A 15,872-nucleotide genomic window follows, 5' to 3' on the forward strand; every position below is an offset into this window, starting at 1 on the left:
TAGGTAGTAGGTAGTAGACAGTAGGTAGTAGGCAGTAGGTAGTAGGTAGTAGACAGGTAGTAGGTAGTAGACAGTAGACAGTAGGCAGTAGGCAGTAGGTAGTAGGTAGTAGACAGTAGGTAGTAGGCAGTAGGTAGTAGGCAGTAGGCAGTAGGTAGTAGGTAGTAGACAGTAGGTAGTAGGTAGTAAACAGTAGGTAGTAGGCAGTAAGTAGTAGGTAGTAGGTAGCAGAGGTGGGACAAAGTCATTGTTATGCAAGTCACAAGTAAGTCTCAAGTCTTTGCTCTCGAGTCCCGAGTCAAGTCGAGTCAAAGATGAGGCAAGTCCAAGTCGAGTCTGAAGTCATCAAAATCATGACTCGAGTCTGACTCGAGTCCAAGTCGCATGACTCGAGTCCACACCTCTGAGGTGGGACAAAGTCATTGTTGTGCAAGTCACAAGTAAGTCTCAAGTCTTTGCTCTCGAGTCCCGAGTCAAGTCGAGTCAAAGATGAGGCAAGTCCAAGTCGAGTCTGAAGTCATCAAAATCATGACTCGAGTCTGACTCGAGTCCAAGTCGCATGACTCGAGTCCACACCTCTGGTAGGTAGTAGACAGTAGGTAGTAGGTAGTAGACAGTAGGTAGTAGGCAGTAGGTAGTAGGTAGTAGACAGTAGGTAGTGGGTAGTAGGCAGTATGCAGTAGGTAGTAGGCAGTAGGTAGTAGGCAGTATACAGTAGGTAGTAGGTAGTAGGCAGTAGGTAGTAGTTAGTAGACAGTAGGTAGTAGGTAGTAGACAGTAGGCAGTAGGTAGTAGGTAGTAGACAGTAGGTAGTAGACAGTAGGTAGTAGGTAGTAGGCAGTAGGTAGTAGGTAGTAGACAGTAGGTAGTAGGTAGTAGGCAGTAGGTATTAGGCAGTAGGCTGTAGGTAGTAGGTAGTAGGCAGTAGGTAGTAGGTAGTAGATAGGTAGTAGGTAGTAGACAGTAGGCAGTAGGCAGTAGGAAGTAGGTAGTAGACAGTAGGTAGTAGACAGTAGGTAGTAGACATTAGGTAGTAGGTAGTAGACAGTAGGTAGTAGACAGTATGTAGTAGACAGTAGGTAGTAGGCAGTAGGTAGTAGACAGGTAGTAGGTAGTAGACAGTAGGCAGTAGGCAGTAGGTAATAGGTAGTAGACAGTAGGTAGTAGGCAGTAGGTAGTAGGCAGTAGGTAGTAGACAGTAGGTAGTAGGCAGTAGGTAGTAGGCAGTAGGCAGTAGGTGGTAGGTAGTAGGTAGTAGACAGTAGACAGTAGGTAGTAGGCAGTAGGCAGTAGGTAGTAGATAGTAGGCAGTAGACAGTAGGTAGTAGACAGTGGTCAGTAGTTTGTAGGTAGTAGACAGTAGGTAGAAGGTAGTAGACAGTAGGTAGTAGGCAGTAGGTAGTAGGTAGTAGACAGTAGGTAGTAGGTAGTAGGCAGTAGGCAGTAGACAGTAGGTAGTAGGTAGTAGACAGTAGGTAGTAGGTAGTAGACAGTAGGTAGTAAGTAGTAGGCAGTAGGTAGTAGGTAGTAGACAGTAGGTAGTAGGTAGTAGGTCGTAGACAGTAGGTAGTAGGTAGTAGACAATAGGTTGTAGGTAGTAGGCAGTAGGTAGTAGGTAGTAGACAGGTAGTAGGTAGTAGACAGTAGGCAGTAGGTAGTAGGTAGTAGACAGTAGGTAGTAGGCAGTAGGTAGTAGGCAGTAGGCAGTAGGTAGTAGACAGTAGGTAGTAGGCAGTAGGTAGTAGGCAGTAGGCAGTAGGTAGTAGACAGTAGGCAGTAGGTAGTAGGCAGTAGGCAGTAGGCGGTAGGTAGTAGGCAGTAGGCGGTAGGTAGTAGGTAGTAGACAGTAGGTAGTAGGCAGTAGGCAGTAGGTAGTAGATAGTAGGCAGTAGACAGTAGGTAGTAGACAGTAGTCAGTAGGTAGTAGGTAGTAGACAGTAGGTAGTAGGTAGTAGACAGTAGGTAGTAGGCAGTAGGTAGTAGGTAGTAGGCAGTAGGTAGTAGGTAGTAGACAGTAGGTAGTAGGTAGTAGTCAGTAGACAGTAGGTAGTAGGTAGTAGACAGTAGGTAGTAGGCAGTCGGTGGTATGTAGTAGGTAGTAGACAGTAGACAGTAGGTAGTAGGCAGTAGGTAGTAGACAGTAGGCAGTAGACAGTAGGTAGTAGACAGTAGGCAGTAGGTAGTAGACAGTAGGTAGTAGGTAGTAAACAGTAGGCAGTAGGTAGTAGGTAGTAGGTAGTAGACAGTAGGTAGTAGACAGTAGGTAGTAGTTAGTAGACAGTAGGTAGTATGTAGTAGTTAGTAGACAGTAGGTAGTAGGCAGTAGGTAGTAGGTAGTAGACAGTAGGTAGTGGGTAGTAGGCAGTATGCAGTAGGTAGTAGGCAGTAGGTAGTAGGCAGTATACAGTAGGTAATAGGTAGTAGGCAGTAGGTAGTAGACAGTAGGTTGTAGGTAGTAGACAGTAGGCAGTAGGTAGTAGGTAGTAGACAGTAGGTAGTAGACAGTAGGTAGTAGGTAGTAGGCAGTAGGTAGTAGACAGTAGGTAGTAGGTAGTAGGCAGTAGGTAGTAGGCAGTAGGCTGTAGGTAGTAGGTAGTAGGCAGTAGGTAGTAGGTAGTAGGTAGTAGACAGTAGGTAGTAGGTAGTAGACAGTAGGTAGTAGGTAATCGGCAGTAGGTAGTAGGTAGTAGACAGTAGGTAGTAGGTAGTAGGTCGTAGACAGTAGGTAGTAGGTAGTAGACAATAGGTTGTAGGTAGTAGGCAGTAGGTAGTAGGTAGTAGACAGGTAGTAGGTAGTAGACAGTAGGTAGTAGACAGTAGGTAGTAGGCAGTAGGCAGTAGGTAGTAGGCAGTAGGCAGTAGGTAGTAGACAGTAGGCAGTAGGTAGTAGGCAGTAGGTAGTAGACAGTAGGTAGTAGGCAGTAGGCAGTAGGTAGTAGATAGTAGGCAGTAGACAGTAGGTAGTAGGCAGTAGGCAGTAGGTAGTAGATAGTAGGCAGTAGACAGTAGGTAGTAGACAGTAGGCAGTAGGTAGTAGGTAGTAGACAGTAGGTAGTAGGTAGTAGACAGTAGGTAGTAGGCAGTAGACAGTAGGTAGTAGGTAGTAGACAGTAGGTAGTAGGCAGTCGGTGGTATGTAGTAGGTAGTAGGTAGTAGACAGTAGGCAGTAGGTAGTAGACAGTAGGCAGTAGACAGTAGGTAGTAGACAGTAGGCAGTAGGTAGTAGGTAGTAGACAGTAGGTAGTAGGTAGTAAACAGTAGGTAGTAGGTAGTATGCAGTAGGTAGTAGGTAGTAGGTAGTAGACAGTAGGTAGTAGATAGTAGGCAGTAGGCAGTAGGTAGTAGGTAGTAGACAGTAGGTAGTAGGTAGTAGGCAGTAGGCAGTAGGTAGTAGGCAGTAGGTAGTAGGCAGTAGACAGTAGGTAGTAGGTAGTAGACAGTAGGTAGTAGGCAGTCGGTGGTATGTAGTAGGTAGTAGGTAGTAGACAGTAGACAGTAGGTAGTAGGCAGTAGGTAGTAGACAGTAGGCAGTAGACAGTAGGTAGTAGACAGTAGGCAGTAGGTAGTAGGTAGTAGACAGTAGGTAGTAGGTAGTAAACAGTAGGTAGTAGGTAGTATGCAGTAGGTAGTAGGTAGTAGGTAGTAGACAGTAGGTAGTAGATAGTAGGTAGTAGGCAGTAGGTAGTAGGTAGTAGACAGTAGGTAGTAGGTAGTAGGCAGTAGGCAGTAGGTAGTAGGCAGTAGGTAGTAGGCAGTAGACAGTAGGTAGTAGGTAGTAGGCAGTAGGCAGTAGGTAGGTAGTAGACAGTAGGTAGTAGACAGTAGGCAGTAGGTAGTAGACAGTAGGTAGTAGGCAGTAGGTAGTAGGCAGTAGGTAGTAGGCAGTAGGCTGTAGGTAGTAGGTAGTAGGCAGTAGGTAGTAGGTAGTAGACAGGTAGTAGGTAGTAGACAGTAGGTAGTAGGTAGTAGACAGTAGGTAGTAGGTAGTAGGCAGTAGGTAGTAGGTAGTAGACAGTAGGTAGTAGGTAGTAGGCAGTAGGTAGTAGGCAGTAGGCTGTAGATAGTAGGTAGTAGGCAGTAGGTAGTAGGCAGTATGCAGTAGGTAGTAGGCAGTAGGTAGTAGGCAGTATACAGTAGGTAATAGGTAGTAGGCAGTAGGTAGTAGACAGTAGGTTGTAGGTAGTAGACAGTAGGCAGTAGGTAGTAGGTAGTAGACAGTAGGTAGTAGACAGTAGGTAGTAGGTAGTAGGCAGTAGGTAGTAGACAGTAGGTAGTAGGTAGTAGGCAGTAGGTAGTAGGCAGTAGGCTGTAGGTAGTAGGTAGTAGGCAGTAGGTAGTAGGTAGTAGGTAGTAGACAGTAGGTAGTAGGTAGTAGACAGTAGGTAGTAGGTAATCGGCAGTAGGTAGTAGGTAGTAGACAGTAGGTAGTAGGTAGTAGGTCGTAGACAGTAGGTAGTAGGTAGTAGACAATAGGTTGTAGGTAGTAGGCAGTAGGTAGTAGGTAGTAGACAGGTAGTAGGTAGTAGACAGTAGGTAGTAGACAGTAGGTAGTAGGCAGTAGGCAGTAGGTAGTAGGCAGTAGGCAGTAGGTAGTAGACAGTAGGCAGTAGGTAGTAGGCAGTAGGTAGTAGACAGTAGGTAGTAGGCAGTAGGCAGTAGGTAGTAGATAGTAGGCAGTAGACAGTAGGTAGTAGGCAGTAGGCAGTAGGTAGTAGATAGTAGGCAGTAGACAGTAGGTAGTAGACAGTAGGCAGTAGGTAGTAGGTAGTAGACAGTAGGTAGTAGGTAGTAGACAGTAGGTAGTAGGCAGTAGACAGTAGGTAGTAGGTAGTAGACAGTAGGTAGTAGGCAGTCGGTGGTATGTAGTAGGTAGTAGGTAGTAGACAGTAGGCAGTAGGTAGTAGACAGTAGGCAGTAGACAGTAGGTAGTAGACAGTAGGCAGTAGGTAGTAGGTAGTAGACAGTAGGTAGTAGGTAGTAAACAGTAGGTAGTAGGTAGTATGCAGTAGGTAGTAGGTAGTAGGTAGTAGACAGTAGGTAGTAGATAGTAGGTAGTAGGCAGTAGGCAGTAGGTAGTAGGTAGTAGACAGTAGGTAGTAGGTAGTAGGCAGTAGGCAGTAGGTAGTAGGCAGTAGGTAGTAGGCAGTAGACAGTAGGTAGTAGGTAGTAGACAGTAGGTAGTAGGCAGTCGGTGGTATGTAGTAGGTAGTAGGTAGTAGACAGTAGACAGTAGGTAGTAGGCAGTAGGTAGTAGACAGTAGGCAGTAGACAGTAGGTAGTAGACAGTAGGCAGTAGGTAGTAGGTAGTAGACAGTAGGTAGTAGGTAGTAAACAGTAGGTAGTAGGTAGTATGCAGTAGGTAGTAGGTAGTAGGTAGTAGACAGTAGGTAGTAGATAGTAGGTAGTAGGCAGTAGGTAGTAGGTAGTAGGCAGTAGGCAGTAGGTAGTAGGCAGTAGGTAGTAGGCAGTAGACAGTAGGTAGTAGGTAGTAGGCAGTAGGCAGTAGGTAGGTAGTAGACAGTAGGTAGTAGACAGTAGGCAGTAGGTAGTAGACAGTAGGTAGTAGGCAGTAGGTAGTAGGCAGTAGGTAGTAGGCAGTAGGCTGTAGGTAGTAGGTAGTAGGCAGTAGGTAGTAGGTAGTAGACAGGTAGTAGGTAGTAGACAGTAGGTAGTAGGTAGTAGACAGTAGGTAGTAGGTAGTAGGCAGTAGGTAGTAGGTAGTAGACAGTAGGTAGTAGGTAGTAGGCAGTAGGTAGTAGGCAGTAGGCTGTAGGTAGTAGGTAGTAGGCAGTAGGTAGTAGGTAGTAGACAGGTAGTAGGTAGTAGACAGTAGGCAGTAGTCAGTAGGTAGTAGGTAGTAGACAGTAGGTAGTAGACAGTAGGTAGTAGGCAGTGGGTAGTAGGTAGTAGACAGTAGGTAGTAGGCAGTAGACAGTAGGTAGTAGGTAGTAGACAGTAGGTAGTAGGTAGTAGGCAGTAGGTAGTAGGTAGTAGACAGGTAGTAGGTAGTAGACAGTAGGCAGTAGACAGTAGGTAGTAGGCAGTAGGTAGTAGGCAGTAGGTAGTAGACAGTAGGTAGTAGGCAGTAGGCAGTAGGTGGTAGGTAGTAGGTAGTAGACAGTAGGTAGTAGGCAGTAGGTAGTAGGCAGTAGGCAGTAGACAGTAGGCAGTAGGTAGTAGGCAGTAGGCAGTAGGTGGTAGGTAGTAGGTAGTAGACAGTAGACAGTAGGTAGTAGGCAGTAGGCAGTAGGTAGTAGATAGTAGGCAGTAGACAGTAGGTAGTAGACAGTAGTCAGTAGGTAGTAGGTAGTAGACAGTAGGTAGTAGGTAGTAGACAGTAGGTAGTAGGCAGTAGGTAGTAGGTAGTAGGCAGTAGGTAGTAGGTAGTAGACAGTAGGTAGTAGGTAGTAGTCAGTAGACAGTAGGTAGTAGGTAGTAGACAGTAGGTAGTAGGCAGTCGGTGGTATGTAGTAGGTAGTAGACAGTAGACAGTAGGTAGTAGGCAGTAGGTAGTAGACAGTAGGCAGTAGACAGTAGGTAGTAGACAGTAGGCAGTAGGCAGTAGGTAGTAGGTAGTAGACAGTAGGTAGTAGGTAGTAAACAGTAGGCAGTAGGTAGTAGGTAGTAGACAGTAGGTAGTAGGTAGTAGACAGTAGGTAGTAGGTAGTAGATAGTAGGTAGTAGGCAGTAGGTAGTAGGTAGTAGACAGTAGGTAGTAGGTAGTAGGCAGTAGGTAGTAGGCAGTAGGTAGTAGGCAGTAGACAGTAGGTAGTAGGTAGTAGGCAGTAGGTAGTAGGTAGTAGACAGTAGATAGTAGGTAGTAGACAGTAGGCAGTAGGTAGTAGACAGTAGGTAGTAGACAGTAGGTAGTAGGTAGTAGACAGTAGGTAGTAGGTAGTAGACAGTAGGTAGTAGGCAGTAGGTAGTAGGTAGTAGACAGTAGGTAGTGGGTAGTAGGCAGTATGCAGTAGGTAGTAGGCAGTAGGTAGTAGGCAGTATACAGTAGGTAGTAGGTAGTAGGCAGTAGTTAGTAGGTAGTAGACAGTAGGTAGTAGGTAGTAGACAGTAGGCAGTAGGTAGTAGACAGTAGGTAGTAGACAGTAGGTAGTAGGTAGTAGGCAGTAGGTAGTAGACAGTAGGTAGTAGGTAGTAGGCAGTAGGTAATAGGCAGTAGGCTGTAGGTAGTAGGTAGTAGGCAGTAGGTAGTAGGTAGTAGACAGGTAGTAGGTAGTAGACAGTAGGCAGTAGGCAGTAGGTAGTAGACAGTAGGTAGTAGACAGTAGGTAGTAGACAGTAGGTAGTAGGTAGTAGACAGTAGGTAGTAGGTAGTAGACAGTAGGTAGTAGACAGTAGGTAGTAGGCAGTAGGTAGTAGGTAGTAGACAGGTAGTAGGTAGTAGACAGTAGGCAGTAGGTAGTAGGTAGTAGACAGTAGGTAGTAGGCAGTAGGTAGTACGCAGTAGGCAGTAGGTAGTAGACAGTAGGTAGTAGGCAGTAGATAGTAGGCAGTAGGCAGTAGGCAGTAGGTGGTAGGTAGTAGGTAGTAGACAGTAGACAGTAGGTAGTAGGCAGTAGGCAGTAGGTAGTAGATAGTAGGCAGTAGACAGTAGGTAGTAGACAGTGGTCAGTAGGTAGTAGACAGTAGGTAGAAGGTAGTAGACAGTAGGTAGTAGGCAGTAGGTAGTAGGTAGTAGGTAGTAGACAGTAGGTAGTAGGTAGTAGACAGTAGGTAGTAGGTAGTAGGCAGTAGGCAGTAGACAGTAGGTAGTAGGTAGTAGACAGTAGGTAGTAGGTAGTAGACAGTAGGTAGTAGGTAGTAGGCAGTAGGTAGTAGGTAGTAGACAGTAGGTAGTAGGTAGTAGGTCGTAGACAGTAGGTAGTAGGTAGTAGACAATAGGTTGTAGGTAGTAGACAGTAGGCAGTAGGTAGTAGGTAGTAGACAGTAGGTAGTAGGCAGTAGGTAGTAGGCAGTAGGCAGTAGGTAGTTGGTAGTAGACAGTAGGTAGTAGGTAGTAGGCAGTAGGCAGTAGGCGGTAGGTAGTAGGTAGTAGACAGTAGGTAGTAGGCAGTAGGCAGTAGGTAGTAGATAGTAGGCAGTAGGCAGTAGGTAGTAGATAGTAGGCAGTAGACAGTAGGTAGTAGACAGTAGGCAGTAGGTAGTAGGTAGTAGACAGTAGGTAGTAGGTAGTAGACAGTAGGTAGTAGGTAGTAGACAGTAGGCAGTAGGTAGTAGGCAGTAGGCAGTAGGCGGTAGGTAGTAGGTAGTAGACAGTAGGTAGTAGGCAGTAGGCAGTAGGTAGTAGATAGTAGGCAGTAGACAGTAGGTAGTAGACAGTAGGCAGTAGGTAGTAGGTAGTAGACAGTAGGTAGTAGGTAGTAGACAGTAGGTAGTAGGTAGTAGGCAGTAGACAGTAGGTAGTAGACAGTAGGTAGTAGGCAGTCGGTGGTATGTAGTAGGTAGTAGACAGTAGACAGTAGGTAGTAGGCAGTAGGTAGTAGACAGTAGGCAGTAGACAGTAGGTAGTAGACAGTAGGCAGTAGGTAGTAGACAGTAGGTAGTAGGTAGTAAACAGTAGGTAGTAGGTAGTATGCAGTAGGTAGTAGGTAGTAGGTAGTAGACAGTAGGTAGTAGGTAGTAGATAGTAGGTAGTAGGCTGTAGGTAGTAGGCAGTAGGTAGTAGGCAGTAGACAGTAGGTAGTAGGTAGTAGGCAGTAGGTAGTAGGTAGTAGACAGTAGGTAGTAGGTAGTGGACAGTAGGCAGTAGGCAGTAGGTAGTAGGTAGTAGACAGTAGGTAGTAGACAGTAGGTAGTAGACAGTAGGTAGTAGGTAGTAGACAGTAGGTAGTAGGTAGTAGACAGTAGCTAGTAGACAGTAGGTAGTAGGCAGTAGGTAGTAGGTAGTAGACAGGTAGTAGGTAGTAGACAGTAGGCAGTAGGCAGTAGGTAGTAGACAGTAGGTAGTAGGCAGTAGGTAGTAGGCAGTAGGCAGTAGGCAGTAGGTAGTAGACAGTAGGTAGTAGGTAGTAGGCAGTAGGTAGTAGGCAGTAGGCTGTAGGTAGTAGGTAGTAGGCAGTAGGTAGTAGGTAGTAGACAGGTAGTAGACAGTAGGTAGTAGGTAGTAGACAGTAGGTAGTAGGTAGTAGGCAGTAGGTAGTAGACAGTAGGTAGTAGGTAGTAGGCAGCAGGTAGTAGGCAGTAGGCTGTAGGTAGTAGGTAGTAGGCAGTAGGTAGTAGGTAGTAGGTAGTAGACAGGTAGTAGGTAGTAGACAGTAGGCAGTAGGCAGTAGGTAGTAGGTAGTAGACAGTAGGTAGTAGACAGTAGGTAGTAGACAGTAGGTAGTAGGTAGTAGACAGTAGGTAGTAGGTAGTAGACAGTAGGTAGTAGACAGTAGGTAGTAGGCAGTAGGTAGTAGGTAGTAGACAGGTAGTAGGTAGTAGACAGTAGGCAGTAGGTAGTAGGTAGTAGACAGTAGGTAGTAGGCAGTAGGTAGTAGGCAGTAGGCAGTAGGTAGTAGGCAGTAGGTAGTAGGCAGTAGGCAGTAGGTAGTAGGTAGTAGACAGTAGGTAGTAGGCAGTAGGCAGTAGGTAGTAGATAGTAGGCAGTAGACAGTAGGTAGTAGACAGTGGTCAGTAGGTAGTAGGTAGTAGACAGTAGGTAGAAGGTAGTAGACAGTAGGTAGTAGGCAGTAGGTAGTAGGTAGTAGACAGTAGGTAGTAGGTAGTAGACAGTAGGTAGTAGGTAGTAGGCAGTAGGCAGTAGGCAGTAGACAGTAGGTAGTAGGTAGTAGACAGTAGGTAGTAGGTAGTAGGCAGTAGGTTGTAGGTAGTAGACAGTAGGTAGTAGGTCGTAGACAGTAGGTAGTAGGTAGTAGACAATAGGTTGTAGGTAGTAGGCAGTAGGTAGTAGGTAGTAGACAGGTAGTAGGTAGTAGACAGTAGGCAGTAGGTAGTAGGTAGTAGACAGTAGGTAGTAGGCAGTAGGTAGTAGGCAGTAGGCAGTAGGTAGTAGGTAGTAGACAGTAGGTAGTAGGCAGTAAGTAGTAGGCAGTAGGCAGTAGGCAGTAGGTAGTAGACAGTAGGCAGTAGGTAGTAGGCAGTAGGCAGTAGGCGGTAGGTAGTAGGTAGTAGACAGTAGGTAGTAGGCAGTAGGCAGTAGGTAGTAGATAGTAGGCAGTAGAGAGTAGGTAGTAGACAGTAGGCAGTAGGTAGTAGGTAGTAGACAGTAGGTAGTAGGTAGTAGACAGTAGGTAGTAGGTAGTAGGCAGTAGACAGTAGGTAGTAGGTAGTAGACAGTAGGTAGTAGGCAGTCGGTGGTATGTAGTAGGTAGTAGGTAGTAGACAGTAGACAGTAGACAGTAGGTAGTAGGCAGTAGGTAGTAGACAGTAGGCAGTAGACAGTAGGTAGTAGACAGTAGGCAGTAGGTAGTAGACAGTAGGTAGTAGGTAGTAAACAGTAGGTAGTAGGTAGTATGCAGTAGGTAGTAGGTAGTAGACAGTAGGTAGTAGGTAGTAGATAGTAGGTAGTAGGCTGTAGGTAGTAGGTAGTAGACAGTAGGTAGTAGGTAGTAGGTAGTAGGCAGTAGGTAGTAGGCAGTAGACAGTAGGTAGTAGGTAGTAGGCAGTAGGTAGTAGGTAGTAGACAGTAGGTAGTAGGTAGTAGACAGTAGGCAGTAGGCAGTAGGTAGTAGACAGTAGGTAGTAGGTAGTAGGCAGTAGGTAGTAGGCAGTAGGCTGTAGGTAGTAGGCAGTAGGTATTAGACAGGTAGTAGGTAGTAGACAGTAGGTAGTAGGTAGTAGACAGTAGGTAGTAGGTAGTAGGCAGTAGGTAGTAGGTAGTAGACAGTAGGTAGTAGGTAGTAGGCAGTACGTAGTAGGCAGTAGGCTGTAGGTAGTAGGCAGTAGGTAGTAGGTAGTAGACAGGTAGTAGGTAGTAGACAGTAGGCAGTAGGCAGTAGGTAGTAGGTAGTAGACAGTAGGTAGTAGACAGTAGGTAGTAGGCAGTGGGTAGTAGACAGTAGGTAGTAGACAGTAGGTAGTAGACAGTAGGTAGTAGGTAGTAGACAGTAGGTAGCAGGTAGTAGACAGTAGGTAGTAGGCAGTAGGTAGTAGGTAGTAGACAGGTAGTAGGTAGTAGACAGTAGGCAGTAGGCAGTAGGTAGTAGGTAGTAGGCAGTAGGTAGTAGGCAGTAGGTAGTAGACAGTAGGTAGTAGGCAGTAGGCAGTAGGTGGTAGGTAGTAGGTAGTAGACAGTAGGTAGTAGGCAGTAGGTAGTAGGCAGTAGGCAGTAGGCAGTAGGTAGTAGGCAGTAGGCAGTAGGTGGTAGGTAGTAGGTAGTAGACAGTAGACAGTAGGTAGTAGGCAGTAGGCAGTAGGTAGTAGATAGTAGGCAGTAGACAGTAGGTAGTAGGCAGTAGGCAGTAGGTAGTAGATAGTAGGCAGTAGACAGTAGGTAGTAGACAGTAGGCAGTAGGTAGTAGGTAGTAGACAGTAGGTAGTAGGTAGTAGACAGTAGGTAGTAGGCAGTAGACAGTAGGTAGTAGGTAGTAGACAGTAGGTAGTAGGCAGTCGGTGGTATGTAGTAGGTAGTAGGTAGTAGACAGTAGGCAGTAGGTAGTAGACAGTAGGCAGTAGACAGTAGGTAGTAGACAGTAGGCAGTAGGTAGTAGGTAGTAGACAGTAGGTAGTAGGTAGTAAACAGTAGGTAGTAGGTAGTATGCAGTAGGTAGTAGGTAGTAGGTAGTAGACAGTAGGTAGTAGATAGTAGGTAGTAGGCAGTAGGTAGTAGGTAGTAGACAGTAGGTAGTAGGTAGTAGGCAGTAGGCAGTAGGTAGTAGGCAGTAGGTAGTAGGCAGTAGACAGTAGGTAGTAGGTAGTAGACAGTAGGTAGTAGGCAGTCGGTGGTATGTAGTAGGTAGTAGGTAGTAGACAGTAGACAGTAGGTAGTAGGCAGTAGGTAGTAGACAGTAGGCAGTAGACAGTAGGTAGTAGACAGTAGGCAGTAGGTAGTAGGTAGTAGACAGTAGGTAGTAGGTAGTAAACAGTAGGTAGTAGGTAGTATGCAGTAGGTAGTAGGTAGTAGGTAGTAGACAGTAGGTAGTAGATAGTAGGTAGTAGGCAGTAGGTAGTAGGTAGTAGACAGTAGGTAGTAGGTAGTAGGCAGTAGGCAGTAGGTAGTAGGCAGTAGGTAGTAGGCAGTAGACAGTAGGTAGTAGGTAGTAGGCAGTAGGCAGTAGGTAGGTAGTAGACAGTAGGTAGTAGACAGTAGGCAGTAGGTAGTAGACAGTAGGTAGTAGGCAGTAGGTAGTAGGCAGTAGGTAGTAGGCAGTAGGCTGTAGGTAGTAGGTAGTAGGCAGTAGGTAGTAGGTAGTAGACAGGTAGTAGGTAGTAGACAGTAGGTAGTAGGTAGTAGACAGTAGGTAGTAGGTAGTAGGCAGTAGGTAGTAGGTAGTAGACAGTAGGTAGTAGGTAGTAGGCAGTAGGTAGTAGGCAGTAGGCTGTAGGTAGTAGGTAGTAGGCAGTAGGTAGTAGGTAGTAGACAGGTAGTAGGTAGTAGACAGTAGGCAGTAGTCAGTAGGTAGTAGGTAGTAGACAGTAGGTAGTAGACAGTAGGTAGTAGGCAGTGGGTAGTAGGTAGTAGACAGTAGGTAGTAGGCAGTAGACAGTAGGTAGTAGGTAGTAGACAGTAGGTAGTAGGTAGTAGGCAGTAGGTAGTAGGTAGTAGACAGGTAGTAGGTAGTAGACAGTAGGCAGTAGACAGTAGGTAGTAGGCAGTAGGTAGTAGGCAGTAGGTAGTAGACAGTAGGTAGTAGGCAGTAGGCAGTAGGTGGTAGGTAGTAGGTAGTAGACAGTAGGTAGTAGGCAGTAGGTAGTAGGCAGTAGGCAGTAGACAGTAGGCAGTAGGTAGTAGGCAGTAGGCAGTAGGTGGTAGGTAGTAGGTAGTAGACAGTAGACAGTAGGTAGTAGGCAGTAGGCAGTAGGTAGTAGATAGTAGGCAGTAGACAGTAGGTAGTAGACAGTAGTCAGTAGGTAGTAGGTAGTAGACAGTAGGTAGTAGGTAGTAGACAGTAGGTAGTAGGCAGTAGGTAGTAGGTAGTAGGCAGTAGGTAGTAGGTAGTAGACAGTAGGTAGTAGGTAGTAGTCAGTAGACAGTAGGTAGTAGGTAGTAGACAGTAGGTAGTAGGCAGTCGGTGGTATGTAGTAGGTAGTAGACAGTAGACAGTAGGTAGTAGGCAGTAGGTAGTAGACAGTAGGCAGTAGACAGTAGGTAGTAGACAGTAGGCAGTAGGTAGTAGGTAGTAGACAGTAGGTAGTAGGTAGTAAACAGTAGGCAGTAGGTAGTAGGTAGTAGACAGTAGGTAGTAGGTAGTAGACAGTAGGTAGTAGGTAGTAGATAGTAGGTAGTAGGCAGTAGGTAGTAGGTAGTAGACAGTAGGTAGTAGGTAGTAGGCAGTAGGCAGTAGGTAGTAGGCAGTAGGTAGTAGGCAGTAGACAGTAGGTAGTAGGTAGTAGGCAGTAGGTAGTAGGTAGTAGACAGTAGGTAGTAGGCAGTAGGTAGTAGGCAGTATACAGTAGGTAGTAGGTAGTAGGCAGTAGGTAGTAGGTAGTAGACAGTAGGTAGTAGGTAGTAGACAGTAGGTAGTAGGTAGTAGGCAGTAGGTAGTAGGTAGTAGACAGTAGGTAGTAGGTAGTAGGCAGTACGTAGTAGGCAGTAGGCTGTAGGTAGTAGGCAGTAGGTAGTAGGTAGTAGACAGGTAGTAGGTAGTAGACAGTAGGCAGTAGGCAGTAGGTAGTAGGTAGTAGACAGTAGGTAGTAGACAGTAGGTAGTAGGCAGTGGGTAGTAGACAGTAGGTAGTAGACAGTAGGTAGTAGACAGTAGGTAGTAGGTAGTAGACAGTAGGTAGCAGGTAGTAGACAGTAGGTAGTAGGCAGTAGGTAGTAGGTAGTAGACAGGTAGTAGGTAGTAGACAGTAGGCAGTAGGCAGTAGGTAGTAGGTAGTAGGCAGTAGGTAGTAGGCAGTAGGTAGTAGACAGTAGGTAGTAGGCAGTAGGCAGTAGGTGGTAGGTAGTAGGTAGTAGACAGTAGGTAGTAGGCAGTAGGTAGTAGGCAGTAGGCAGTAGGCAGTAGGTAGTAGGCAGTAGGCAGTAGGTGGTAGGTAGTAGGTAGTAGACAGTAGACAGTAGGTAGTAGGCAGTAGGCAGTAGGTAGTAGATAGTAGGCAGTAGACAGTAGGTAGTAGGCAGTAGGCAGTAGGTAGTAGATAGTAGGCAGTAGACAGTAGGTAGTAGACAGTAGGCAGTAGGTAGTAGGTAGTAGACAGTAGGTAGTAGGTAGTAGACAGTAGGTAGTAGGCAGTAGACAGTAGGTAGTAGGTAGTAGACAGTAGGTAGTAGGCAGTCGGTGGTATGTAGTAGGTAGTAGGTAGTAGACAGTAGGCAGTAGGTAGTAGACAGTAGGCAGTAGACAGTAGGTAGTAGACAGTAGGCAGTAGGTAGTAGGTAGTAGACAGTAGGTAGTAGGTAGTAAACAGTAGGTAGTAGGTAGTATGCAGTAGGTAGTAGGTAGTAGGTAGTAGACAGTAGGTAGTAGATAGTAGGTAGTAGGCAGTAGGTAGTAGGTAGTAGACAGTAGGTAGTAGGTAGTAGGCAGTAGGCAGTAGGTAGTAGGCAGTAGGTAGTAGGCAGTAGACAGTAGGTAGTAGGTAGTAGACAGTAGGTAGTAGGCAGTCGGTGGTATGTAGTAGGTAGTAGGTAGTAGACAGTAGACAGTAGGTAGTAGGCAGTAGGTAGTAGACAGTAGGCAGTAGACAGTAGGTAGTAGACAGTAGGCAGTAGGTAGTAGGTAGTAGACAGTAGGTAGTAGGTAGTAAACAGTAGGTAGTAGGTAGTATGCAGTAGGTAGTAGGTAGTAGGTAGTAGACAGTAGGTAGTAGATAGTAGGTAGTAGGCAGTAGGTAGTAGGTAGTAGACAGTAGGTAGTAGGTAGTAGGCAGTAGGCAGTAGGTAGTAGGCAGTAGGTAGTAGGCAGTAGACAGTAGGTAGTAGGTAGTAGGCAGTAGGCAGTAGGTAGGTAGTAGACAGTAGGTAGTAGACAGTAGGCAGTAGGTAGTAGACAGTAGGTAGTAGGCAGTAGGTAGTAGGCAGTAGGTAGTAGGCAGTAGGCTGTAGGTAGTAGGTAGTAGGCAGTAGGTAGTAGGTAGTAGACAGGTAGTAGGTAGTAGACAGTAGGTAGTAGGTAGTAGACAGTAGGTAGTAGGTAGTAGGCAGTAGGTAGTAGGTAGTAGACAGTAGGTAGTAGGTAGTAGGCAGTAGGTAGTAGGCAGTAGGCTGTAGGTAGTAGGTAGTAGGCAGTAGGTAGTAGGTAGTAGACAGGTAGTAGGTAGTAGACAGTAGGCAGTAGTCAGTAGGTAGTAGGTAGTAGACAGTAGGTAGTAGACAGTAGGTAGTAGGCAGTGGGTAGTAGGTAGTAGACAGTAGGTAGTAGGCAGTAGACAGTAGGTAGTAGGTAGTAGACAGTAGGTAGTAGGTAGTAGGCAGTAGGTAGTAGGTAGTAGACAGGTAGTAGGTAGTAGACAGTAGGCAGTAGACAGTAGGTAGTAGGCAGTAGGTAGTAGGCAGTAGGTAGTAGACAGTAGGTAGTAGGCAGTAGGCAGTAGGTGGTAGGTAGTAGGTAGTAGACAGTAGGTAGTAGGCAGTAGGTAGTAGGCAGTAGGCAGTAGACAGTAGGCAGTAGGTAGTAGGCAGTAGGCAGTAGGTGGTAGGTAGTAGGTAGTAGACAGTAGACAGTAGGTAGTAGGCAGTAGGCAGTAGGTAGTAGATAGTAGGCAGTAGACAGTAGGTAGTAGACAGTAGTCAGTAGGTAGTAGGTAGTAGA

General features: G+C 46.1%; 1 long non-coding RNA gene across 5 annotated transcripts in view; it reads left to right on the forward strand.

The window, feature by feature from the left end:
* The window catches only part of LOC144733481 (uncharacterized), a 39,577-nt gene that overhangs the window by 6,612 nt on the left and 17,093 nt on the right, over window positions 1-15,872 (forward strand). For 2 of the 5 annotated variants that reach the window (XR_013588368.1, XR_013588367.1), the window contains exon 1: window positions 3-15,872. This exon is cut by the window's right edge. This is a non-coding gene — a long non-coding RNA (uncharacterized LOC144733481). The other 3 variants (XR_013588369.1, XR_013588365.1, XR_013588366.1) reach the window with 3 other exon arrangements.

Source organism: Lampetra planeri, chromosome 47 (genome assembly GCF_965212315.1).
Source record: "Lampetra planeri chromosome 47, kcLamPlan1.2.h2, whole genome shotgun sequence".
NCBI lineage: Eukaryota > Metazoa > Chordata > Hyperoartia > Petromyzontiformes > Petromyzontidae > Lampetra > Lampetra planeri.